Source organism: Amborella trichopoda, chromosome 4 (assembly GCF_054954075.1).
Source record: "Amborella trichopoda isolate Santa Cruz 75 chromosome 4, AtrichopodaSantaCruz75HAP2 v2.0, whole genome shotgun sequence".
Lineage (NCBI taxonomy): Eukaryota > Viridiplantae > Streptophyta > Magnoliopsida > Amborellales > Amborellaceae > Amborella > Amborella trichopoda.
In genome coordinates, this window is record NC_142339.1 from 53,018,308 (window position 1) to 53,024,892 (window position 6,585).

Sequence of the window (6,585 nt, forward strand, 5' to 3'; positions counted from 1 at the left end):
AAATTCTAAATCACATCTATAAAAATACAGCATACACAACAATTTTCCTTATATATTTGCCTTTTTTGGCAAAATCCTAAATTACATCTATGAAAGTACAGCTTACACTGAGTGTAGAGTAAAATCCGTACTAACTTAACACAGTCTACCTATTTTTAAAAATAATTACCTGCTTTTCAAAGCTGCAGCCACTGGAACGTCAACCACTGAAATTGACTGATATTCCCACCCAAAACATGTGTGTGAAACGGCTCCGTCGCTAGAATTCACACCCGTGATACTGGTAGTACATTTCATATAAATCCCATCAAGAACCCCTATTTTTATCATCGTTTCTATCCCTAACCAATAACAACGTCAAAGTATTAATACTCCCACCATGAAGGAAAAATTGTGCCATCTAATCGGCAACGGCCCGATTAGATTGGAACCGACGGGCATGGTATTTTTAAAAAAAATTATATAAAATTTCAAAAAATAAGAGATTTTGTTTTTAAGATTTTTTTTAATATTTTTCAGCATTATGTCAAAGATTATAAATTGTTTAGCGCATTAATACTTATTTTTATAATTTTTATTTTTCTATAAAATTTTAAAAATATTTCTAGGTATAAATAGATTCTTTAAAATCTATTTTTTTTCATTAATTTTCAAATGCTTTGTTTAATTATTTTTTAAATATACTTGACAGATTTTAATAGATATTTTTTTATATGTTTCTTTTTATAACCCTTTTTTGACCGTCTGGTTGAACCAGCGGGTTTATCAGTTACAAGCCTACATATCCAGGGTGGAAATACCAAAAAAACAAATTCAAAAAATAATAGAAAAAAAAAAAAGAAAAAACAGGGCTAGCCCATCAGACGAATGTCTCACATAACACTTCCCCATGAAGACCTCCCCCAAGACCGAAAATGCACAGAGGCTCCTCAAGCGACCCACTGCCTGAGTCAAGCAGGCGCTACAATCACTGGGCTCGAGGTCCCCGATGCACTGAGCCACACCCTGAATGGTGCCACTCGAGCCCACACCAAACCCGTTCGAACCCCACTTGTTGAAGTTCAGCAAAAACCTCCTCTCTCCTCTCATAAAACCTACTATCACTACTGAATTCAGGGCTGCACCTCGTGTATATGAGGCTCGTATCGAGAACACCGATAAAGTTTATGTTGTCGTATTTCAGGAAGCAGTCCTGGAGTTGAATGGTTCCTCCGCGTGAGTTCGGGCAGATGGCGTAAAGTTGGTTGATGGAATTCTGAATGCAATTAAAGCACTAGGACAAGGGGAGGTTGTTTTGGCATTGGTAGAGGCCGTAGACTGAGTGGTTGATTGTGAAGTTGTTGTATGTAGAGAGAGAAGCAGAGTTTGCAGCAGAGGCCATGATGGAGTTGAGACAGGACTGATAAGAAGAAGTGGGGTCGAATTTTATTTGAGAGCAACTGCCATAGACGAATGAATCCGAGGCACAGAGAGAGAGGTAATGGAAAGAGGTAAGGAAGAAGAGGGGGAGGAGAGTTGCAAAGGGCTTAAAGTGGGGGGATTTCATGGTTTCCTGTGTTTGAAGTCGAAGGCGATTGAAAGAAGCCAAAGTGGTCTTAGTGGTGGGTGGCGTTCAAGGGGAGGGGAGGGGAGGGGAGGGGAGAGGGGAACAATAATTGTTAGGTTTGATGACGGTCAAATCACCATTTGTAAAATTGAGAGATCTCGAGAGCTAAAAACAGACATGATAGTCATCCCTTTGAAGATGAAGAAGAGCCCAGTCCTTAATAGATGGAGAGCCTTTTAGTCAAACCCCCTCCTCCCATACAAGCCAAATGCCTCTCGTGATCCCTCGCCTGAACGGCAAAGTGGACCGCCGGGTCCACAGTGGGGTTGAAACTGGGGACCACTAGTGGAGGAGAAGGCATACGCCACGCCACAACTGAATTCCATGGAATCACGAGCCCTCCTTCACTGTTGTTGTTATATGAGCCTAATTCAGTGGTCATATACGGCGGCAGCATTGACCTTGCTGATTCATCTCTGAAAAAATGTAGCCTCCTCCATTAAAATCAGAGCAAGCTTTCGAGCCCTGGGCTTCTGAGCCCTCCATTCTCTTTCCTCACATCAACAGCTTTCTCTCCCAAAACTATCAAAACACACACACTCTCTCTCCATATAATATCGCTCTCTCTCTCTCTCAAATCAAAGGTGGTCGCCCTAAAAATTCAGCATGGACCCTATCTCTGTCTCTCTCTAAAAAATCCTACTCTATGACTTATGTCGTTGTTGTTTTGTGGGTGGGATGTGTTTCAAATAAGTAGATATGTAATTCTCTTTTCTACTAATTATTGAGTTGTCTTGAACATTTCATGGGTCAATATCAACACAAGTTGACCTAGTAGGTCACAGTTTTATAAGGTTATATGCCCTCGTTCCTGATGTCGAATAGTGAAGGAAATAGAGTTAACCCTAGGATTTATCAATTCAATCTTCTTTTAGGAGATAAGCTCTTAATTGATTCAAGGTTTAATATTAGAAGATACCAGTTTAACAAATGGATTGGTGACCCTGATCGCTCATCTGAAAAATCAGTTTGGATCAGCGAAATAAAAAAATTGAGAAAATTGAAAAAATAAAAGGTGGTTCCGGTTTTGGCCTGCCAGTTCGTTCAGAGAACCGGCTTGATGAGTCCGGTTCATAGCGGGAGCTAGCCATTTCACAATATTTTGCAGGATCTAGACCGGCCCTAGGCCGAGTCCAATCTAGATCGGCTGGGTCAGCTCCCAATCACAAGTTTTGTTCTGGAATTTTCCATTAAACCTTGTTGCTTAGGACATCTTGTTACAGGAACTTCGTGCACTTTGGGCTTACGTTTTTATTTTTGTTTCTAATTTGTGGTTTTCACTTATAGCAATTACAAAAAACTGTATGGACCTATAGGCTTCAGTTCAAGGAATCACTCGAGCCTTCATTTAGATATCCATCAATCCATTCATGGTTTGTAAATTTCTAGTTTAAGGACCATTTTCAGGAAAACTTAAAAAGCTAAAAGTAATTACATTCTATGGGTCTATTGTGTAGCTGTAATTGTTTATGACCTGTTAATTTGAAACTAGTTTAACATTGGTTTTGGTAAGTTATAAGTTCCTATCATGGCATTGAGCATGATTAGCTAAGGAGATGTCAGAAGTTCGACCGCTTGGAACAGCTCATCCTATGTAGTCATAATAATAATAGTTAGATGTTGAGATTTTATACATATCTCAATTTGATCTAATAAGGGTGAGGACTTTAAACTTTCTTTTAACCTGGCTTGGGTAAAAGAGGCGGTTTACATTAGGTAGACATCCAACGCAAAACATTGCCACATCTTATTGTAGTTGCTGACCCTAAATCAATGGGATTAGACTTGAATGATGATGCTGATCTCAATTTGGCAACTTATGCATCAAGAATATATATTTGCATGTTCAGAATAATGTATTAAGTTTTGGATCATGGATAAATATGTAATTGCACTTTTCTTAAACATGCAGCAGTAAAATGTGTGTCTGTAGGCAACCCGATTTAAGTATTTCCTAAATTAAAGCCACATACAAAGTCGACAATCACTATTGTACTCATCCAAGTAGTGCTATTTTAGTGGCATCTGGAGGGGAAATTTGTGGAACACAGATTACATATGCATGAGCTGCTAATGCAACTATAACGTACATTTTGGATGGTCTCCAAATAGACCACATAAATGAAACTTAGATCCTGAGAAGGGATTCTCATGGGCTGTGGGTGATAGATGTGATATTAACTTTTAATTTACAATTATTGGCTTTTAGAGTAACCATTATTACCTTTAGGATACTTAGGGAGTAAAATGTCAAGTTCATTGGAGTTATCTCCAGCATTCCACATTTGTGGAATTTATTTCTCTCCTGCAACTATATAGTGTAAATTTGGCATAATAAGTGGCTTATCTGATGCAGGCGGTTTCATTACGGCATTTGCAGCTTCATTGGGTAACAATTCTAATAACATATTTGAATTCCATGCACTTGAGAAGGGGATTACCTTGCCAATGGACTTGCACTGTGTACCTCTTGTATTTGATCATCAATGGAGGATCCAATACGCTTATAGAGAGGCTAATATGATTGCTGATTCCTTAGCGAATGCAGCAGTTTCTATAAATGAAGCAACAATGCAGAATGCTCGTCCCCCAGACTTTGTGACGCCTCTCATTTTATCTGATGTTGCTAGTGTTCCCTTGCCAAGGGTTGCATAAGAATTGCTCATGTAACATATTCTTAGTTTATTAATAAACGAGTAGTGGCCCGATATCCCTACTGATTCACCAAAAAAAAGGAGCTTATCCTAGAGCATCTCATTAAGAATGGGTTATTCTCATTATGTAATGCATGAAATGTTGAGGAAGCTCCTAAGCTATAATAAATTTAGTAATGTATGGTATATTGTGATCTCAGATATTGGTGTCTTTGTACCTAGGGTTTTTTGTGCACCACAGCTAAAGCTTTATTGTCTAAGAACACGGGGATTTATGGGGCTTACCCAAATGAGGCCTTTTTAAGAAGGAGACAATCTCAATTAGGAATGTACGGGATGGCTATGGCACTGCCTTTAGATTATGAACCCCCAATATTTTCGAAAGTTTACCTTAAAGGCACATAGTTGTGGCCTTAAAAGTGGAATATCCTCATTTAAAAGTGTGGAAGCTGTGTTATCATCGTCATTGCATTTTCCCGATTAGTTTTTTCCGATTAGTAGCGCATAGAGGTTTCTAACTAGGGATTTTGGACCAATGTTAAATCTTGTATTGTTAAACTAGCGTATAAAGGGGTTCATCCAAAAGCGGCCTTCTAGGTATCGAATATCTTCTCGTTTACTACAGAAAAATATCGTTAAAGGGGCTTATCCAATGCGACTTGGTTTATCCAAATGCAACTTTATGAGAATGGGGATATTATGAGGCTTTTTGGAGCCATTTATCTAGCCAACGCCTCCTGATTCACCAATAGACTTTCTAACTCTAAAATTTGTAAAATAGTAGAGTGCCTAATTGGTTTTGATCATGGTTTTTCTTTTGAGATTGGGTTTTCTAAGTGTTATTTCCTTTCCCCCGGTTTCTATGTTAATTTGCTTTGAGCTCTATTGAAGTTGCGGGATACTTTTTGGTTCAAGAGAGAAAGTTAGAGAGACAGGGCAGGTAAAGTTGTTGGATGCTTTCTGATTAGAGAGAGAAAGCAGGTAGAGAGAGAAAGAGAGACAGAACGGGTAGAGAGAAGGAGAGAGACGTTTAGAGAGAGGCAGGGTAAAGAGAGAATGTAGGGGCATTTTAGTCATAATATTGTCGACTTTTTTACTAGAGCTGAATGCAAGAAAAAACAATATTGAGATCTAAAGTGTGATACAAAAAATATTAGAGGCTAGAATGTCTATGAAATAGATTAGGCATATCTATAATTTTCCCTTAAAATTTTCTAGCTCTTTCTCGTCTCTTATCATTTGTGGACCTAAAAGCATCAGTTGTCAACCTAAAAACCAGAACTTTGAAACTGATATCAAGCAAAAACAATGTTTGTGCTCTCAGTGAAGCATACCGTACTACAGCAGCACATCTTATATAGTCGTGGCATTGGTCCAACTTCGGAATTTGGCTCTAATTTCAAGCTCTCTAATATTGCTCTTTATTGTTCCTTCTTGGTATGTCAATGTTGTTTGTTAGAAACAAGCATGCATATGCGCACTATGTGCTGATTTTTCGACACTGATGTAGCCACATCTAAGAAATTTTTAATCGTTCCCAAAATCACCCTAGTCCGGCATCAAAAGGGGTATCAAACTTTCGGAGTCAGTTAAGGGATCGCCCCTTTGTATATTTCCTTGCTCTTAGAGCACCCTACAGAAAATGTGATGGGTTGCTATAAGGATTTATGTAATCAGACTCACTGGTGTACAGTAGATCCCAAAACCTGCCATTGAAACTGAAAGACAGGGTAAAACTTCCTAAGCCTTTTCGTGTGGTCTGGCTGTGATGCTTCATCATTACAACCATGTCATCTAAGTCCGATTAATAATGAAGGGCATTGTCCGAGACTAACCCAATTGCATCACCTCTTGCTCCATATCCGTAACGCAGATTTTTTACACGCCTTGGACAATAAGTCCATGCTAGCTAGGCTTCTACAGTCCAGGATGAACGAAAGTCAGGCACCCTAGCTTGCATATTATGAAGTCTATGATTGTCGACCTTGCACAGTTTGCAATATCCTAAATAGCCAGGGCGTTTGATGTTCCAGAAATTTTGGGTCACAAGCACCAGTCTTGCTGTCGTGGCCAGACTAAAGTCGACATATAGGTTGTCGAGGATGTGCAACTGTCTAATCTAAGCCAGGTACATTTTAATGCTAAGTCGACTCTCAAAGAGATGAATAAGGAGTTATCTACCAGGATTAAAACATCTAGAGCTGAATGACGGTACAAGATTTGTATAGCCGATCCTAATTAATTAAAAAAAAACTATGACGATGATAGGTCAAGCTTCTCACCACCATGAAGAGCGTCAACCTACCTCCACCTTGATAATACTTA

General features: G+C 38.9%; 1 pseudogene; it reads right to left on the reverse strand.

Moving 5' to 3' along the window:
• Window positions 1-700: 700 nt before the first annotated feature.
• Window positions 701-6,120, reverse strand: LOC148782585 (uncharacterized; annotated as a pseudogene).
• Window positions 6,121-6,585: the final 465 nt, after the last annotated feature.